Source organism: Mus pahari, chromosome 3 (assembly GCF_900095145.1).
Source record: "Mus pahari chromosome 3, PAHARI_EIJ_v1.1, whole genome shotgun sequence".
Taxonomy (NCBI): domain Eukaryota; kingdom Metazoa; phylum Chordata; class Mammalia; order Rodentia; family Muridae; genus Mus; species Mus pahari.
Window position 1 is genome coordinate 22749689 of NC_034592.1, and position 21723 is coordinate 22771411.

A 21723-nucleotide genomic window follows, 5' to 3' on the forward strand; every position below is an offset into this window, starting at 1 on the left:
CAGCCAGGGCTACACAGAGAAACCCTGTCTCAAAAAACCAAAAAAATAAAAAATAAAAAGAAATATTATTCAGCCTTCCTTTGCACTTTTGACACACAAAACCAGACTTTCCCGAGGATCCATAGAAATCCATCCTCAACCCCATACTGTGCTCCCACCCTTGGGGAGCCAAGTGCTGATTTCGCAAGTGTCCTCACTTCTCCCGGACCTGATGCCAGACAAGTTCCTCCTAGGGACAGCTGGACTTCCGCATACATGCCACCTGCTGTTAGAAGGGAGAAGGCAGGCAGCTGCTCTCTGGATGTTGCTAACACTAATAATACCGCTCCTGACAGCTGACGGGTACCAGGCTTGCCACCTCCTCTGGCTTCCTCCCTGCTCTCCAGCCAACAGAGCTCTCAGCCTCCTGGAGCAGCTACAGGAAGGGCTGGAGGGTCTCAAAGTTCCTCTGCCTCAGGAACATCCCTTGTCACTCTGTGTGAAGACCACATCTGCAGGAAGCCAGCTAGTCACCTCAGAGGAGGTCAAGACTTGTCTCACATTCCCTAGGAGACTCAGTGCACACTCGGGACATCTAGGCAAGGTCTCCCCTAGCTAAATTCTCACCTCTCCACAGGCAGATGCAGAGCCCAGCACTCCGTAAGGGCTCCATCAGCTCTGAATGAATTAACAAACTCAAGAACGGATTGAGGGAAGTTGTACAAATGTTGCATGCCTGGCAGAGCCACAGTGAATCCCAGGCAGGTACATCTAGAAGCTGACTTCCTCATATCTTCAGTCAAGAGCAAGCTGACAACTTGGGATTCCTCTGGGTTTGATATTCAGTACCTCTTTTTTTGTTTGTTTTTTGTTTTTTGTTTTTTTCGGTTTTCCGAGACAGGGTTTCTCTGTATAGCCCTGGCTGTCCTGGAACTCACTCTGTAGACCAGGCTGACCTCGAACTCAAAAATCCGCCTGCCTCTGCCTCCCAAGTACTAAAAGGCGTGCGCCACCACTGCCCAGCTTCAGTACCTCTTAACTAGGTATGGTGACCTGTTATCAGGCAAGAACATGGCAGGGGTGTGGCGCATATGTGAGAAGAACACAGGGCTGTGTGTGTGTATGTGACAGGATTAGTCCTAACTGCTCTCTCCCCAGCATTTCCAGCCCCTCTCCTTCTTCCTCTCTCCCTCTCTCCCTCTCCCCCTCTGCCCCAGGCAAGAGTCTCCTCCAGGTCCCTAAGACCCAGCACTTGTCTCTAGAATGCTTTCTCCTTGGAGCTGCCAGGGGCTCCAAGCCACACTGTTAGAATTCAAGATCTGACTTGCATGTCCCACTTCTCCCACTCCATTCATCATTCTTGGCAAGACATGAGGACTCTAAGCCTCAGTTTGCCTATGGGTAAAATGGGGAACTAATTCCTATTTGCCTATGGGTAAAATGGAGAAATAGTTCCTAATTTTCTGTCCTCCCAGGACTACACAATCTCGCTTCTAGAACTGTCCACTGTGACAATTCTGGATATATCAACTCTGAGACTCCTCCCCAACTCCTGCCAGAGTCATGTAATCAACCAGTAGTCAGGTGAGTTCTTTATTCCAGGACCTGTCACTCTTCAGCCTCTAAGAAGCGACAAGCCCTCCCTTCCCTCTGCTTCCAGGCCTCTCTTTGGCTACATGCTCCCCCTCTACCTCAGCTCGCTCTGGGTACAGCCATGCTTCCACAGGAGAGTCCCACAGCCTCTCTCGTGTCTGCACCCCAAAGCTTTGTAGTCTCCATGTGGAGATTGGGTACCAGATCAACCTAACCCCGGCTAAAGACTTGGACAATCTATCCTTACTTCCTCTTTTAAATCTGGAAGGATTCTCAGAAATAATTCTGGGTAAGTAAGCGTGTTAAATGGTGACCTTTCTGGCCTACATGCTGACCAGTCTGGCCTAAATCTCAACAACTCTTTCACTTCCCCAATGCCTCCCACCAGCCTCCTCTCAGGAGGGAAGGCAACGTTCCTAGTAGCCAACCGATGGTGCAGGACTCAGATCTCATAGCCATCAAGGACTGAGGCATGATGCTAGAGAGATGGCTCAGAGGTTAGGAGCATGTGTTATTCTTCTAAAGACCTAGGTTTGTTCCTTGAACTCACATGGTAACTCACAACCATCTATAACTCCAGTTCCAAGGGATCCAATAGCTACTTCTGACCTCTTCAGACACCAGGCACACACACAGCATACTTAGCACACATGTTAACATGTTAACAAAAACACTTATACAAGTTAAATAAATTAAAAGGGGGGGGGGGCAAGCAAAGGCCCAAAGCAGGACTCCACAGGCCACGCCAACACCAATGTGTGCCAACCAGAGAACTCTGTGGTCTATAACACATGCCAACCATGAACTCTCAAGCTCTACCAGCTCAAGCTCAAGAGGAAAGAAACAGGGGCACCTGGCAGACATGTAGCTGAGACCCACCCTGCAGGATGCCAGACCCCCCACCTACAACAGGATGCGGAGACTGATGTCAGAGAAAGGGCAATGGCTCAATTGAGTCTTGAAGAATGAGTAGGAGTCTATAGAGGGTAGACTTGGGAGGAAGTAAAGGAACATTGTAAGCAGGAGAATGAGGGTCCAAGGAATTGCTGTAATTTCTGAGGCTGGAGCAGAAGTTGGCATATTCGGGGCAGAGGTCAAGAATTAGGCTAAAGCACAACCTTTGCAGAGCCCCGAAAGTCACATGTGCTTAGAAAGATCAAAATACCCAATGAGCTTGGTGCCTTGTCTTCTTGCAAAAATACAAGGTTGGAGCCGAGGCTGGAGAGGAGGAATCAGCTAACGTGGGATGCTCTATGTTGTGCTACGCTACCACCAAAGCAACCGAGCCAAGCAATTAGGGACTGAAACTGCTGAAGGCATGAGCCCAAATGAGTCTTTCTTCTTGATTTTTGTCACAGCAGAAAGTGGACTAATTCAGGAGGAAAAATCAAGGGTGAACCCCCAAAAGAGGAGTCCTGTTTGCAAAGCCGTAGAAAGCTGAAGAACAGGTTGAGGGTTTGGTTATCTACAGTAAGTCACAGCCTGAAATATTCAATGGAAAATTCCAGATACAAGCAAGTCATGGGTTTTCAAATGTATACCATGCTTCACATAACGAAATCGTGTGCCATCCCAATGAAAATAGCCCAGGACAAGAATTATTCCTTTGTCCAGTGTATCCCCACTGTTTGTGAGACTTGTAATAACTCCTGAGGCTGGGGCAGGTCCTGAGGGGTGACATCATATAGACAAGAGTGAGGTCAGAGTGTAACTACAGCCCTTGACAGAGTTGGATGCTGGGAAGGATCACAACAGTCACAGCTTGTTGTCTGGTGACATCACAGTGATACTGCCTTGGGATCCGGAGAAGGTACAGAGGAAAACACAGTACACAGTAAATCCTGTAGGTTTCAGGTAGTCACTGGGGTCTTCAAATGTACCCTTGATAAATAATGAGGAAACTGTTACATTAACAAACATATTGTCAATTAGCTGAGTATCTCCAAGTACTGATTTCCTGAACATAAGCAAGGGGTAAATCTGTACTTTTTACTTTGTCATGTGACTGACTGGCTGTGACTACTGGAAACTGGGTGATAGTGCAGAAAGGATGATGCTTAAGCAGACATCTACAGAGAATCAGATGCTTGGACAGACATTCTGCAGAGAGGACGCTCAAGCTGGTGTCTACACAGCGGATGCCACAGAGGCGGTTTGGAGAGGTATCAAATCATCTTTTCTTGATCTCTCGCTATGAAAATGATACACACCAAACAGAAGCAGCTCCCTCAGCCTCTAACTCTCAGAATAAGAGTTCACTTTGGAGCAAACCTTCTGGTTGACTGACAACTAGAGAAAAACCACAAGACCATGGCCCTGAACTTACGTACAGCTGATGTCCTCTGTGGGGAAAAAAAAAAAAAAATCATTACTTGAAAAAAGAGCTCTAGGGCTGGAGAGATGGCTCAGTGGGTAAGAGCACTGACTGCTCTTCTGAAGGTCCTGAGTTCAATTCCCAGCAACCACATGGTGGCTNACAACCATCCATAACAAGATCTGANGCCCTCTTCTGGAGTGTCTGAAGACAGCTACAGTGCAGTTACATATAATAAATAAATAAATCTTTAAAAAAAAAAAAAAAAAAAGAAAAAAAGAAAAAAGAGCTCTAGAGTTTGTTACACACCACAACTGTAACAAAAGCTAGCTGGCTAATACACACAGAGGTCTCAAGTCCAAGTTATAAAGATGCACACATGCTCTCATAAGGAGCTGTGAGCAAGGGGGTCTAGACAGTTTCCATTATCTCTACACCTAGATTTACTTAATTTAATTTAATTGAGACAGGTATCATTATGCAGCCCAGACCGCCCTGGAGCTCACAGAAATCCAGCTGCTTCTGCCTCTTGCGTGCTGATATTAAAGGTGTGTGACATCAAACCCAGCATGAACCTAGATTTTACTGATCTTTTCCACTCTAAAAAAAAAAAAAAAAACGCCTTGGCCTTAACTCCCCGTAGCTCCATATTGCTTAATCTCTTTCTTGGACTTCCCAGGTAAAAGTCTTTAAAATCTCTAGCTTAAGAAAACTGAAACAAGCCAGGTGATGGTGGTGCACGCCTTTAATCCCAGTGTTCAAGAGGCAGACACGGGTGGATCTCTGAGTTCAAGGTCAGCCTGGTCTACAGTGCCCATTCCAGAAGAGCCAGGGCTACACAGAGAAATATTGTCTCAAAAACAAACAAACAAACATACATACATACACACACACATACACACACACACACACACACACACACACACACACACAAAGATAGAAACTTACCTAAAACACTGAGATTGAAGTAGTAATTAAAAATCTCACAATGAAAAACCCAGGACCTTATGGATTCACTGCTGAATCCCAAACTCAATGTTTTTTGTTGTAATAATTTAATTTATTTTATTTGATATGTATGAGTGGTTTTGCTTGCACGTAAGTCTGTGTACCACATGCAGGCGGTGCCTGTGGAATCCAGCAGAGGATGTCAGATCCCCTAGGATCCTCGGGGATCCCCTGGGACTGGTGTTACAGATTGATGTGACTGAGTGCTGGGCATTGGACTCTGGTCCTCTGGAAGACACCGTCCCTCAGCCCCAAGTTCCAAATGCTTAAGGAGGATATAAGAACGGTACTTCTCAAACTGTCTCACAAAATAGGAAAGGAAGAGACACTGACAAATTCATTCAGCCAGTGTGACTGATACCACAACCAGATAAAAACACAACAAAAAGAGAGAAAGAGAGAGAGAAAGAGAGGAATAGGGGAAGAGAGGAAGGAAGGAAGGAAGGAAGGAAGGAAGGAAGGAAGGAAGGAAGGAAGGAAGGAAGGAAGGAAGGAAGGAAGGAAGGAAAGAAAGAAAGAAAGAAAGAAAGAAAGAAAGAAAGAAAGAAAGAAAGAAAGAAAAGCCCAATTTCCCAGATGAACAGAGATGCAAGAATTCTCAACAAAATTCAAGAACACATTAATGGAGCTGCAGAAATCACCCAGCCATTAAGAGCATTCTCCTGCAGAGGAGCCAGATCTGCTTCTCAGCACCTACATAACAGCTACCAACTGTCTGTAACTCAAGTTCCAGAGGGTCCAGTATTCTCTTCTGTGCTCCAGAGGCAACACACACACACACACACACACACACACACACACACACAGAGTGCACATACATACATACATACATATAGGCAGGCAGGCAAACACTCACACAAATAACTATTTTAGTCTTAATTCTTTTTTTAAAAAAAGAAAGGATCATACATCATGACCAATTGGTTTCATCACAGGGATGCAAGTTTGGTTCAACACATACAAAACAATAAATATAACCCGTCACATAAACAGACATAGGGCAAAATAGACAGGATCAGCTTAATGGATGCAGAAAGACACTTGACAGAGTTCAATATGCCTGAATGATGAAAAGTCTGAAACTAGGAACAAATGGAATATATGTCAACATAATAAAGACAATATGTAACAAACCTGTAGCCAAGATTAGATAGGAGAGAACTGACCATCTCCTTTAAACTCTAGGGTGAGACAAGGGTGCCCACAGGTGACGGCTTTCTTCCTCATGTTCAGTGCAGTGCCCCAAGACTTAGCTAGAGCACTCAGACAAGAGGAAGATACAAACAGAATAAAAGTAGGCAACAAAGAAGCCGGATGGTTCCCGCTCTCAGATGACATGATCCTACACTTAAAATCCACCTCCTGGTTGGGGCTCAGCTTTAGTCCCTGCACTGGGAGTTCGAGGTCAGCCTGGTCTACAGAGTGCGTTCCAGGACAGCCAGGGCTACACAGGGAAACCTTGTCTTTAAACAAACAAACAAACAAACAAACAAAAAACAGATCTTACAGACTCCACCAGAAAATGTTTAGATTTGATAAACATTTTTAGTAAAGTTGAATGACAGAAATATCGACATATAAAAGCCAGTAGCATATATATATATTAATATATATATATATATATATATTTAGCATATATATATATATTTAGCATATATATATATATATATATATATATATATTAACTCACTGAGAAAGGTATTAGGAGAAATATTCCATTCTCAATAGCTTCAGGATAAATAAATGAATAAGTAAATAAATAAAGGTACAATATGCCTAGGAGTAAACCTCTAGAGTGAAAACTTCAAGAAATTGAAAAGTAAGTCGAAGAAGACAATTGATAATAAAAAGACCTTCTGTGATCATAATACAGCAATCCCTGTACTTCAGACAAAGGTCACTATCTACACTATATAAAGAATTGAATAAAACTAAACAAAAAAACCCTGCCAGGTAATACCTGGTTACTGAGCCAACAGTTCTCAAAAACCAATGCTTTGCTTTGCTTTGGTTTTTAGTGTGTTCAACATCCTTAGCCATCAGGGAAATGTAGATTAAAATGGCTTCAAGAGTCCTTCCCACCCTAGCCATTGGCTATCACCAAGAACACAAATGACAACAGATGTGAGGGAGAAAGGTCCTTATTCCCTGCTGGTGGGAATGGAAACTGGTGTTGCCACTATGCAAACCTGTGAAAGGGTTTCTCACAAAACTAAAAACAGCCACGAGCCCCAGGTCTACCGTTTCTGGACTCTGTAGTAGGCAGAGATCCTTGGCTGCCCATGTCGACAACTGATCTGTTCATAAGCAAAGAGATGAAATCAGCCTAGGATCCATTGGCTGGTGAGTGGACATCAAAATTCAGGGTATACTAATATGCATGGGAATCTTATTAAGCCTCAAATAAAAATGAAATTCTCAAGAAAATGCATGAAAATGGAGACTATTATATTGACGTACCCCGCCTGGCTCAGAAAGATGAATACCTCACATTCTCTCTCATGAGCTGATCCTAACCTCTAATATTTATGTGTGTGTACTTATGTGTTTAGGTGTTAGCTATGTAAGTGTGGGCGTAGGGTATGAAACTAGAAAGGGGACGTAAGAGGAGGAAGAGTTTAAAGGAAGGGAAGGAGACTACCAGGGACAGAAGGGTCCAAGTGAGAGCATGGGGAGAGGGGAGGGAGGGAGCGGGGAGGAGGACAGAAAGGGCAGAGGCAGGGTGGGAGGAGGGGAGGAGGGTAAAAGGGAAGGAGGGAAGAGAGGAGTGGGGAGAGTAAAGCTTTGTATAAAGATATCTCAAAAAACTTGCTTTGTATGCTAATTAAAAAATAAGCGGCTGGAGAGATTGGTCAGATATTAAGAGCACTGGCTGCTCCTCCAGAGGATACAGGTTCAGTTCCCAGCACCCACATGTTAGTTCACAACTGTCAGTAACTCCAGTTCCAGTAATGCCCTCTTCTGGTTTCTAAAGGCACTGCACTTGTGTGCACATAGCCACAGACAGACAGAAAATAAAATTAAAAATAAATATTAAAATAAAAATAAATATTAAAAAATAAAATATAACAAAAATACCTGCTTAGGCAGGTGAGGGGGGGATGTGCTTGGGGAAGGGGGGGCAAGGGGATTCAGAGAGAGTCTGAAGCTAATCTGGGATACATAGACTATACTGAAAAGGCCTGACACAAAAAACTACTTCTTAGGCTGGGTGGGCATGGTGCTATGTGTCCTTAATCCCAGAACTGAGGAGGCAGAGGCAGTTTAAGGTCAGTATGGTCCATGTATCAACTTCTAAGCCAGCCAGGAAACTGTCTGAAAACCAAGTTCCTTGGGCTGGCCAGTTAGCCCAGCAGGTTAAGGCACTAGCCACAGGCCTGAGCATCTGAGCTCGAGTCCCAGGAACCACATGGTGGGAAGAAAGGTCAAAGTGCTACAGACTGCCCACTGACCTCCACACAGGCACCATGGCATGCACACACCCACACACATACACATACAATGAATGTAATTGTAATTTTTATAAAATGCCACTGCTCCTGCTGGCTCCACTTCCAGGATTCAGCTCACTCGCTGCTCCTTCCGCTCCGTCCTCCTCTCTTTGTGTATTTTGGTAATCTATTTGCCCAATGGAACCTCTCCATCCCATCCTGTCCTTCTCCCAACAGCCACCCCTCCCAGCACTGTTCTGCAACACTTAACAATGAAGGCAATTCATTCCTTTCTCTGCCCTCCTTCCTGTCTTCTCTCTCCGATACGGGCACCATCATTCATCCAGTGACCTGTGTCATATTTAAAGCCAGGAACATTCCCGAAACTGCCTAGACTGTTGACGGTAAGAACCAAGTCTGAAACCCCTAGTTGATAACCCAGAAGACTTTAGGGCCCAGGAATCTCTATGCCTAAAGCCGGTCTGGAGCAGACAAGCACGGGAGATAGTTTAGCATCCGACAGTGCACTTGACAACCTAGTTCCTTCACCTGTACACACTACACACACATACACACACATACACACACTACACACATACATACACTATACACACACACACTACACACATACACACACTACACACATATACACACATACACACACTACACACATACACTACACACACATACACACACTACACACATTACACACACATACACATACTACACACATACACACACTACACACATACACACATACACACACACACACACCACTGCTCTCCTATGCAGCCTCAGGAACCCCTCAGCCCTTCACCTGCATCCAGCTTTTGACAATTCCCATTCAAGTGCAGGAAGAACAGAACTGCCGATCAAGTTTAAACTGCCTTTTGGATACGTGGACAATAAAACTATGCCCCCCAATAGCCTTTTAGGGAGAATCTCCCTAGGTGGACATATGATTAAAATTAGATACATTATAGGAAAGAACACATGCAATGAGAAAAATTAGACCTAATCTGTAAATCAAAGCAGAGACACCCAGGCTACACCTAGCATAGCCGCCCTCCTGTCCTTGAATGCTATAAAAGGAAACCCTTAGGCCTTAGAATACTCACATGTCCTGGTATCCCTCCCCCCACCCATGTTTTATTTTTATACATGTGCATGGGGGGAGGGGCTGTGCACATAAGCACAGGTTTCCAAGGAGGCCAGAAAAGGGTAGTGGATCTCTGGAGCTAGAGCTATAGGCAGTTGTGAACCACCTAGTGTGGGTGTGTGAGCTGAACTCAGGTCCTCTGCCAGAGCAGCAAGTGCTGTTAACAGCTGAGCCATCTCTCCAGATGCCTCCCACCACGCCACCACGCCACCACGCCACCCCTCCCCCACTGTCAATCCTACCTCCAGAAAGTTATCTTGATTCTTTTGTACGTCTATCAACTCTTTGTGGGTTTTCTTGTTAATCTGTATTGTTTTGTTTTTTTTTTTTTAACAGGGACTCTCGATGCCACCCTGGCTGACCTGGAGCACGCAATGATGTCTATCTTTGTCTCCCAAGCACTGGGGTTAAAGGTGCGTACCACCATGACAAGCAAAGGGGTTTTGATATTTTGTTTTGCTTGCGGCTTTTTTGGCTTTATTTATTTTTGAGACAAGCTCTTTCTAAGTAGCCCTGGAACTTACTATACAGACCAGAGTGTCCTCGAACTCACACAGATCCACTTGTGAACCCTCATTTTCATTTTTTTTTTGGGTAAGAGTTGTTAAGGACCTGAAAAATCACTCGGCCTGGATCCTGACCACCAGTAACAACTACTTAACCACCACGGTCCTGACCCTTCCAAACCACAACCCACAGTGGGCCTGCATATCACCAGCACTACCCACAGTGGGTCTGCATATCACCAGCACTACCCACAGTGGGCCTGCACATCACCAGCACTACCCACAGTGGGCCTGCACATCACCAGCACTAACCACAGTGGGCCTGCACATCACCAGTTTATGTTATATCTTGTCCTACTCATGCCCTCACCTTCAAAACCTAAAATTCAATGGGGAAAAGCCAAGACAGCAAGGCAGTGACAGTGTCAAGCAGTCACTCAAACGGATAAAATAAAATCAGTCATCAGTATAGCATATTGACGCCAACAGCCAGGCCAGGGAGAATGGAAACTGGTGTTGCCACTATGCAAACCTGTGAAAGGGTTTCTCACAAAACTAAAAACAGCCACGAGCCCCAGGTCTACCGTTTCTGGACTCTGTAGTAGGCAGAGATCCTTGGCTGCCCATGTCGACAACTGATCTGTTCATAAGCAAAGAGATGAAATCAGCCTAGGATCCATTGGCTGGTGAGTGGACATCAAAATTCAGGGTATACTAATATGCATGGGAATCTTATTAAGCCTCAAATAAAAATGAAATTCTCAAGAAAATGCATGAAAATGGAGACTATTATATTGACGTACCCCGCCTGGCTCAGAAAGATGAATACCTCACATTCTCTCTCATGAGCTGATCCTAACCTCTAATATTTATGTGTGTGTACTTATGTGTTTAGGTGTTAGCTATGTAAGTGTGGGCGTAGGGTATGAAACTAGAAAGGGGACGTAAGAGGAGGAAGAGTTTAAAGGAAGGGAAGGAGACTACCAGGGACAGAAGGGTCCAAGTGAGAGCATGGGGAGAGGGGAGGGAGGGAGCGGGGAGGAGGACAGAAAGGGCAGAGGCAGGGTGGGAGGAGGGGAGGAGGGTAAAAGGGAAGGAGGGAAGAGAGGAGTGGGGAGAGTAAAGCTTTGTATAAAGATATCTCAAAAAACTTGCTTTGTATGCTAATTAAAAAATAAGCGGCTGGAGAGATTGGTCAGATATTAAGAGCACTGGCTGCTCCTCCAGAGGATACAGGTTCAGTTCCCAGCACCCACATGTTAGTTCACAACTGTCAGTAACTCCAGTTCCAGTAATGCCCTCTTCTGGTTTCTAAAGGCACTGCACTTGTGTGCACATAGCCACAGACAGACAGAAAATAAAATTAAAAATAAATATTAAAATAAAAATAAATATTAAAAAATAAAATATAACAAAAATACCTGCTTAGGCAGGTGAGGGGGGGATGTGCTTGGGGAAGGGGGGGCAAGGGGATTCAGAGAGAGTCTGAAGCTAATCTGGGATACATAGACTATACTGAAAAGGCCTGACACAAAAAACTACTTCTTAGGCTGGGTGGGCATGGTGCTATGTGTCCTTAATCCCAGAACTGAGGAGGCAGAGGCAGTTTAAGGTCAGTATGGTCCATGTATCAACTTCTAAGCCAGCCAGGAAACTGTCTGAAAACCAAGTTCCTTGGGCTGGCCAGTTAGCCCAGCAGGTTAAGGCACTAGCCACAGGCCTGAGCATCTGAGCTCGAGTCCCAGGAACCACATGGTGGGAAGAAAGGTCAAAGTGCTACAGACTGCCCACTGACCTCCACACAGGCACCATGGCATGCACACACCCACACACATACACATACAATGAATGTAATTGTAATTTTTATAAAATGCCACTGCTCCTGCTGGCTCCACTTCCAGGATTCAGCTCACTCGCTGCTCCTTCCGCTCAGTGGGTTAAATGCATGCAGTACAAGCATAAAGAGCAACGTTTAAAGCCAGGCACGGTGTGTGTGCCCAGAACCCTAGTGCTGGGGAACGGTTAGCGGCAGGAGCAGATCCCAGGGGCTTACGGCCAGTCAGTCTAGCTAAGGGGGGGGGACCCTGTCCCCACAAAACTAGGTGGAGAGTGACAGAGAGGAAGACACTTGGTATCCTCCTCTAGATTCCATGCATGCAAGAATAGAGCAGACACACACACACAAACACATCTCACCAACTCTAGTGTACACACACACACACACACACACACACACACACACACACGGGCATATCTCAACAACTCCAGTTCTCACACACTGCTGCTATGGGAGTAATTTCACTCCTGGATGAACACCAACTTTCTAAAAGTTAATAGCAAGAATGTTTGCATGCTAGCCCCAAACTGGAAGGGACTAACCTGGTCATTAATGAGAGAAGAGATAACCAAATGGCTTAACAATAGAACAATTGAATTACTCATAAGCAGACTAAAATGGAATCTTAACTCATTGTGCAAGTGAAATAAACTAGATATGCCTGATTCTACTTACATGAAGTCCAGGATCAGGCAAAAGAAAGGAAAAAAAAAAAAAACATCAGTGGGCAACAAAGCCAGGAAATGGCGGCATTATGAGGGGAAGGGTGGGGCAGTAAGGGAGAAAATGCATATTTTCTAGGGTGATAGCTTTTTTAAGGTTTATTATTTTTAATGAGGTGTGTGTGTGTGTGTGTGTGTGTGTCTATATGGGGTGTGTGCACAAGCATGCGGGTACCCTGGGGGGGGATCAGACCCCTGGAGCTGGAGTCACAGGCGTTTATGAACCACCTGACTTGAGTGATAGGAATATAAACTCAGGTCCTCAGAAGAGCAGAACGCACACTTCAGCATCTGAGCAATCTCTCTAGGCCTGAAGAAAATATTTTATCTCATTTTGGGTAGTTGCTTACACGGGTACTGACAACTGTGGAAGCCGGAAGGCTGGGGATGTAGCTCAGTTGGTAGCGTCCTCTCTTAGCCCACACAGTCCCGGATTCAATCCTCTGTGCTACACAAGTGTCATCCAGCGCTCCACGGAGACAGGAAGTCAGAAATCCAAGACCATCCTTAGCTACATATCATCTCAGCCAGCCTGGGTTAAATGAGACCCTGTCTCAAAAAACTTAAAATAAATAAAGTTCGTTGCTTCTATTTCGTTGCCTGATCACTTTCCTGAGTTCTAATATACAAAGTTTAACTGCCCCTTTTCTGTGTCTTAGTGAGGGTTTCTACTGCTATGCTGAAACACCATTACCAAAATGGTTCATCACTGGAGGGATCAGGGCAGGAATCTGTAGGCAGGAGCTGATGCAGAGGCCATGGGAGGGGGAGGAGGAGGGGGAGGGGGAGGGAGATGCTATTTAGTAACTGTTCTCCAAGACTTGCTCAGCCTGCTTTCTTATAGAACCCAGGACCACCAGCCCAGGGATGGCACCACCCACCATGGGCTGGGCCCTCCCCCACTGATCACTAATTGAGAAAATGCCTTTCAGCTGGATCTCATGGAGGCATTTCATCAAGGGAGGCTCCTTTCTCCGTGATAACTCCAACTTGTGTCAAGTTGACACAAAAACCCAGCAGTAGACCCTCCTGTCTTTCCTTTGGAAGCACACTCAGTCTGACCCTGTCTGAGTCAGTGTTTCTCTGCTGACACCTCCCACCCTACACTGATGCTTGCAGATCCCCACTGCAGAGCCTACCTTGGACCTCACGGCAAAAGGCCTGACTTTATCCCCATTTAGCCAGCTCCTTCCAGCCCTAACAAGATTTATGCCTTGCCTGCCCTGTTGTTTTTCTTGCAATTTTTCATAAAATGAGTTTCCTGTGGAACCTGTGTCTAAGTTCTTTTTAACAACAAGATGAAGACTCTGCAAAAGAGACCGTGTCTGTCATCTACAGGAGAGTCATAGACAAGGACAAAACGGACGGCCAGACACTGCGGCTCGGGGAGGTTCCTGATGGCGACCCATGTGTGCCTACCCTTTGGCTCTTCTCTCAATTTGATCTCCAAGCTTTCTTTCTGTCCCTATGGGTTTTAGGGCCTTTGCTTTGGTAGTGGCTGGCATTTATTGGAGAGGAAATGTATCAGGAACACTGGTGATTTCCTTAGGTCTTGAAACACTTTGCCTAATGTACCAACTGGGTCCTAAAGAAAATAGAGATTCCCCTAGACCCATAAGCCTCCAACACATTTGTGCCTAGTATAAAAGGCTCTTCTAGTAGTACATACTCCAGCCACAGTTCACAGGCTCCCTAACCTTCCTCCTCCTCCAACGCTGATTCACTCATCAAATGTGCTCTATGATGAGGACAAACTTGATCCTTGAGAATTAAAAACTAAAGAAGTGAATTTGTCCCTGCACAGTGTCCCTAGGGTTTACTTCAACTTGTTAGAGTTAACAATCACTGGTAATTGAAGTTTTCAGATCATAGGGCAGTGGTGGTACATGCCTCTAATCCCAGCACTCAGAGGCAAGTGGATCTCTGTGAGTTCCAGGCCAGCCTGGTCAACAGAATGAGTTCCAGAACAGCCAGGGCCACACAGTGAACTTCTGTCTTGAAAAACTAAAATAGAAAGAGAGAGAGAGAGAGAGAGAGAGAGAGAGAGAGAGAGAGAGAAAAGAACACTTTACAATCAAAATAAATAAATAAATAATAATTAAAATATGTACATCCTTCTCCTGCTGGATTTATCTGCCTTGTAAAAGGTAAAAGTGATCAATGTGCCCTATGCCCAAGTGTCTCTTCAAGGTTGTTCTAAATGATCTTCTGGGGGGAGGGGGGAAGTAGTCAACCAAACTTGGACCAGAGCCCATGAAGATCCAGGGACTAAAAGAATAGCCATTATTTTGGTCCCTACCTGAGTCAACCAGGCTGCAAGGGATGATTGGACACTTCCCAGAGAGTCCTGAAAGTTCTTGCAAGTTATTGTCCTCCAGATTAGAGGAGCCATGGAGCGACAGAGGTTAGATCTATTACACATTCTGAGAAAAAGACGGTCAACACAGCTTTCCCTGACCATAAACAAAACACTGTCTGTGCATCCCAATAATTCTGCTAAGTGGTTTGTCAGTTTTACAAAAATCCAAGACAGTGTCCAGATTTCTGTGGCAGAAATGAGTTCTGTCTGCCACGATCTTAGTAATGTTCCCGCTCACCCCAGGAGCTACACTCTCGTACCTCCTGCACGATCATGTCTTTTTACAACAGATCTACCCTCTGACTTTCTTCTCTCTGGCTCCCCAGGATTACCTCAAGGGCCTGAAAGTCAGCAAGTGTGGAGATTCTGAGCCCTCCTATGCCTCCATTTCAGATACAAGTACCCAGATCCACCAGGCACTCATGTCCTAAATGTTAGGTCTCAACTCTTAAGGAGCAGATATTAGGTAGCTAGACAGGCATTAATGAGCTTGGAAGCCACTGAAGATGGATATCTCCCATAGATGGGGAGGTCTGAGCACTTTGCTGAGGCCCATTAAGGGAGAGCTCCTTTCTTAACGTCATAAAATGGAATCTAAGTCCTATCTATGGCCTTGGGAGACATAACATTCTTCCCCCACACCATCTTTCTCCTCTTCCTCCTCCAGAGATAGGGTTTCTCTGTGTAACAGCCCTGGCTGTCCTGGAACTTACTTTGTAGACCAGGCTTGCCTCAAACTCACAGAGATCCACCTGTTTCTGCTTCCCAGTTGCTGGGACTAAAGGTGTGCACCACTATGCACAACTTCACTCTAATCAGTCCCAAATATTATAATATTATTACACACTATTGTCCTTTCCCTTAAAATTAGAGAACCCAAGGCCAGTCTGCCCTACAAAGCAAGTCCCTATCTCAAAGCATCACAGGGACTAGAGGATATTGCTCAGTGGTAGAATATCAGGAGCTTAGAGTATAACTCAAGGGGTTACAACAACCCAACTGGGTATTTAAAGGTCCTGGGTTCAGGTATCTGTATCAATGAACTCTACCCCTTCCCCAGACACACAACCTAAGACTTGTGTAACATTCTCTTCCTAGATTAAAATAGTCAGTCCTTCAGGGGAGTTCCTTAAACAGGGAGGTAAGCAACAACAACAGCAACAACAACAACAAAAAAAAAAAAAAAAAAAAAAACAGATCCAGGAAGTCCCTGAAACTGACCAGATTCACTAGCCCCCCTCCCCCAACACACACACACACAAGAGCAAGCAATAAAAACTGAGAGTTACTCTCAGACTGATGGAAGTTGCCTGCAAAGAAGACTCTGAGACCAGACCAGCTGCCTGGAAGAAGCAGAAAACAGCTGGACTGCCTAGACCAGGTTTAGATCAGTTACTTGGAAAGGACACTCTCCAACTATTGAGTTATCTGAAGGCTATGCTCCAGGTTCCCAGCTTTTGTGACCTGTCACCTGTCCATTGATGATGCAGCTGTCCATGAGTCACGTATGCTTCTGTAAGTAACCCCTCACCCATATTCCCATAAATATCATCAATAAAGCTCAGTGGTTTGCCAAGTTGGACTTTGGTAGTATCCATATTTTGGTCTGCCCTGGATTCCCTATCCAGGTCAGTAGACAGGTGTGCTGCATCCCCTGGCAAAAGTTTTGTCACACAAGACCTCAGCCACTTCTCAGAAAATGACCAGCCTGGATCAAACACAAGGACTGTCCCTCTAAAAACCTTCCAACTCATTAAAACCAAGAATGCTTATGGTTTGTATGGTTTGTGTATTTTAGTGTATGTAAATTAGAGTGCAATTAAAAATTAGTAAATGAATTGTAAAGACCCCAAATAATCAGAAAGCATATTCACTTCAAACAAAATAAAATAATATTTATACCTGAACTGCACCTGTTGCAATGCTCAGCCCCACCCACTGCATCCTCCCTTCCACTCCCCCGGCCCTTCCCACCAAGAGCCATGCCATCTGTTCCTTAACAGTTTTCTTGCCATGGTGGGAGATGCTGAATAGAAAGTGAGCAGCCAGGCAGTGGTGGCACACGCCTTTAATCTCAGCACTTGGGAGGCAGAGGCAGGCAAATTTCTGAGTTCGAGGCCAGCCTGGTCTACAGAGTGAGTTCCAGGACAGCCAGGGCTACACAGAGAAACCCTGTCATGAAAAAAACAAAACAAAACAACAACAACAACAAAAACCACACACAACAAACAAACAGGAAGCCTTAGAGGCTGGCTGAAGTGCATTCTAACCTCAGATTCGATCCAATTCGATCCAATCCCTGAGCACCCATAAACCAGTGACTTGGCTTCTCCCAACTTTGATTTCCTTCTCTATAAATCCGGCCAACAGAGCCAAGTTTATCCTGTTAGGCTGGGGAACCTGAGAGACCCATGTACACTAAAAATCTCACCAAGACCCAGAAGTGGACAGGGAATAAAACCCAGGTCAGCCCCTGGCCCAGAAGTGTCAGAAACCGGGCAAATGGCTGCTCAGAGTCACTATGGCCAGTGCAAGGCGGCTAGTCCTGCTCTGTGACTCAGAATGCTTCCGGTAAAGTTCAGCCACAGGGGGCCATTGACAGTAATCAATTGATCTCCCGCCTTCTGATCTCAGGCATTCCACTGAAAACTGGCTCTAATCACAGGGAATGGGGACAGGAGGCCTCCCCAAAACATCCTCTTGGGGTGTTCCTAACACAGAAAGTTGAAGTAAATGAATCGGCTCTATGTAGTAAGACGGGAGGAGCAGGAGTCAGGGTCTCCAGGTACCCCTCCTAGGCCATTTGGGGCCTGCGCCAATACTCAAGGCCTCTGGAACCAGGTAATCCGAAGTGAAATGTTCAGCCCTGCATTTAGTCACCAGACACCTGTTACTCGCAAAAGATAGTGTGAACCTGCACGCGGCTCCCATCATGAAGAAGCAACTACTCCCCAAAACAACTGTAAGAAAGCACTATCAAAAGGCAGAGACTCCCATAGTCCTGATGCCCCAACCCCTGGACACCCCGAGCCATGGCGAGCCCCCTCGCCTTTGCCTACCCAGAGCCTGAGAGCGGGAGGTCTTCAGCAGACTCGGCATTTCTCAATCCAAGTCTACAAGGGAAGGTGTCAGTCAGCTAAGAAAAGGCAGGATTAGGGCTCCACCCAGAATCTCCAGCCTCCTGAGACACACCTATCTACCTCCGGGCGAATGAAAGAGGCAGTCAGATCTGTTCTGGGGCCGATAATGCCCAGACAAGCAAATCCACAAAAATAAGAGTCCCTGGGGTCCTTCCTGAGGGAGGAGCTAGTGGCGCTGACATCCCCGCCCTCCTAGTCTCTTCCTGGCCCCCGCAGCAAGGAAGACAGCAGTCTCTCCAGTCTCTCTGTTCTCCCTCCTCCGCGCCCCCCGCCCTAACATTATTTCCCGCTTTGCTGTTTCTTGGATGATTTTCAAGAGTTTGTGCAATCGCATATGTATGAAAATGCCGTAATGAAACACAGTACTTTGCATGCAAAATAAATATAAAATAATAAAACGTGTGTGTGTGTGTGTGTGTGTGTGTGTGTGTGTGTGTGTGTGTGTGTGTTTTGTTGAGCGGGTCCCCTGCCATCTTCAAACACTTGATGGTGTCTCCTTCTACAGTGGGAACGAGGTGGTTTGCAAAGTTGTGACGAGATTACCTCCCATCACCGAACACAGCAAAGTTAGTGCCGGAGACTTTGCCCAGGCTTGATTTTGGCTTGGTCCTTCCTTCGCTGTTAAGAGTCTGTTTGTCTTTCAAATTCGAGTGTCTCTCACTTTACCCCTACTTGCACCCCTTTCCCATCTTGTCCGGAAGAAGAGCCAACCCGCCCTGTCCTGTCCTACAGCAGGAAAAGATGCCTCCTGCTTTCTACACTCACTGGTTAGTACCGGTGGTCCCGCGACCTGATCTGCCCTGCCCTGCCCTGCCCAGCCCTGCCCTGAGCTGCTCTGCCCAGCCCTGCCCTGAGCTGCTCTGCTCAGCTATTCGGATAGCGAGGGAAGGTGGCGGGCGACCCCAGTAAGCAAACCAGCAGGCCCTGGTCTGGAAGGCTGAACTGATGCAGCGACACTGTTCAGGGTGGGTCAGAGCCTGGAGTTCAGAAGTGGATACAGAGGAAATGATCGAGTGACCAGGACAAAAGCAAGGACCGTGTAATAGGGCTGGGCCGGAACAGCGGCGCTCCCGCTAGCCCACACCTCCTCCCCACGCGCGTGGCTTCAGTGTCAGACGCCCGGAGGGACCCACCTGATCCGCAGAAGCAGGCCGGGTGTGTGCTGTAGGCTGCGCTGGGGACAGGACCACGCGGGCGGGCGGGCGGCGCCCTGTGCTGCAGGAGACCTGGTCGCTGCTCCGTCGGGGTGTGTCGGGCGGGGTGTGTGCCTCCGGCCCCTGCAGAGCTCGGCGGCCTAGGGCGCGGGCAAGTGGTGTGCGCCGACCCGGGAGTGGGAGCCTAGAGGGTCCACCCCCACCCCCACCCCCTAGCCCCCCACCCCCAACACAACGTCCGGCGCGATGCAAGTGTGATGCAGCGGGTGTCCCTCACTTTACCCCTACCTGCACCTCTTTCCCATCTGTGGGAGGAATGATGTTTCATCTCCACTCAAGCAGAAAAAAGCCTGAAACCAGCAAAAAAAAAAAAAAAAAGTACTCACGGCCGCCTGTGTCTTCTGACCTGCCCGTGCAGAGGAGGAACTGCAAGGGATTACGGGGTGATGGGGTTGGGGACCGACACCCTTTGCAATGAGGAAAGGTCTCATGGACACTGGCTTACAGCCAGACACCAAGGGGCCTGGAAGGTCTTTCCACAGCGCGTGTTTCTCGGGGACGAAAGGAGGAAGGTCACAGGCTAGGTCTCCCAGTCCTGAGCTCTGGCCAAGAGGCATCTAGAGCATAGCTTGCTTGTGGCCTTCGAGCCTTGGGTGCCCTCTGACGGGGTTATACAGAGCCACTGCGACCTTCTGTAATTATTTAGAAAGGAACCCAAAACAATCGTGACAGAGTTTATACCTCTATGCCCAACAAGCACATCTGCCCTCATCTGGTTTGCTCAGTTAGATCTGTTTCATCCCCAGAAAAAAAAGGTATAATTTTGCTTTTGTGAAAATATCCACCATTGGATATAGTTTTTTAAAAAATAAGATTTTTAAAGTTTTTGTTTGTTTTATAAGTATGAGTGTTTTGTATGCGAGTATGTGTATGTATATATACAACTTGTGTGCCTGGGTATCCCACAAGTTCAAAAGAAGCTATTCGGATCCCCTACATCTGGAATTCAAGATGGTTCGAGTCACCTTGTGGGCGTGGGAACAGAACCTAGGTCCTCTTTGTAAGTCCCTGAAGGCTCGTGAGTAGCCAGGCCCCTCCCCTGAGGACCTCCTTTCGCCAACACTCAGGTTCCGCCCACAGACCACTCTCACTTCCCTAGCGGTTGGCCAGACTCAGCTCGCTGCCCCTCCTCGTCCCCTCCCCGCCCCTCTCAGTCCCCTACCCCCACCCGCTCGCCAGCCCTCAGAGTAAAAAGCCCAAACTCTAGGGAAAGCTCCGCCCCAAGAAAGGCTGTGACAATCCTGTTTTCAGCTTCTGTCTCTGTTGCTTCTCCTCGCAAGCCGAGGCAGCCACCACCTTCTTGAGCTCTTGTTGTGCCAGAGCAGAGTTGTAACACTTGCAGCAGGGAAACATTTCCCCCCCCCCCATCCTGGGGGGAGCTGTAACACTAGCAACACTATTCTGGTCAGAGCTGTAACACTTACCAGTCTACAAGAGCAACACGTGAGCTTTAACAGTGAGCTAGCTCTCCAGCCCTTGAGCATCATTTTCACAGACTAAGAAACTTATTAAAGTTTATGAACTTATTAAAGCTGTAACTTGATGTCGCGGAGATAGCACACATTGTTGAGGGTCCTATGCTAAAGGAAAGGGGACACAGGTCCCTGAGGTAAGCACAGAGCCTACAAACTCATCAAGTACTGTGGCAGAATTTGGAAAACCCCAGCGGAACACAGCAGCAGCAGAATGGAGTCGGAGGCCCCACACAGCCGCTCAGGAATGAGGAGCCACGCAGCGTACAGGCTAGTTTGTTTTGCCAGTTTGACACAAACTGAAGCCATCTGAGAGGAAGAAACCTCAATTAAGAAAATACCTACGCAAGATCCAGCTGTAGGGCATTTTCTTAATTAGTGACTGATGGGGAGGGCCCAGCCCACTGTGGGTGGGGCCACCCCATGCTTGGTGGTCCTGGGTTCTATAAGAGAGCAGGTTGAGCAGGCCTTGGGAAGCAAGCCAGTAAGCAGCATTCTTCCATGGCCTCTGCATCAGCTCGTGCCTCCAGGTTCCAGCCCTGTTTGGGTTCCTGTCCTGACTTCCTTCAGTACTGTGGAAGTGTAAGCCAAAGAAACCCTTTCCTCCACAGCTTGCTCTCAGGTGTTCTATCATAACCCTGACTAAAACAGCAGCCATTACAATGGGTCCTTTGCTGGAGATCAATCCTAGCATTGTCTTGCCAGTGTGCTCACTGGAGCTCATTAGTAACCACAGTTAAAACAGTAAGCTGAGGCTCCAAGTGTCTTGCCAGTGTGCTCACTGGAGCTCATTAGTAACCACAGTTAAAACAGTAAGCTGAGGTTCCAAGTGCTTTCATTTCCACTTCTCAGTCACCACAATTGAGAACAAGCTGTCAATTAGAGGAGATTTTGTTGCTGTTGTTTTGTTTTTATTAAAATAATATTTTCATTCATGGTTTACTCTCTCCAGGTCCTACCTACCAAAACTTTTTAGTTTGTTTGGGAAT

The 21723-nt window shown here is 46.6% G+C and overlaps 1 protein-coding gene across 6 annotated transcripts in view; it reads right to left on the reverse strand.

The window, feature by feature from the left end:
* LOC110318488 (N-acetyllactosaminide alpha-1,3-galactosyltransferase) overlaps positions 1-19334 on the reverse strand; it is a 70923-nt gene extending 51589 nt beyond the window's left edge. For 4 of the 6 annotated variants that reach the window (XM_021193574.1, XM_021193572.1, XM_021193573.1 and 1 more), the window contains exon 1: positions 17968-18216. The gene's annotated coding sequence lies outside the window, so the exon portion shown is untranslated. Of the gene's footprint in view, positions 1-17967; positions 18217-19181 lie in introns of those variants that run through there. The other 2 variants (XM_029536964.1, XM_029536967.1) reach the window with 1 other exon arrangement.
* Positions 19335-21723: the final 2389 nt, after the last annotated feature.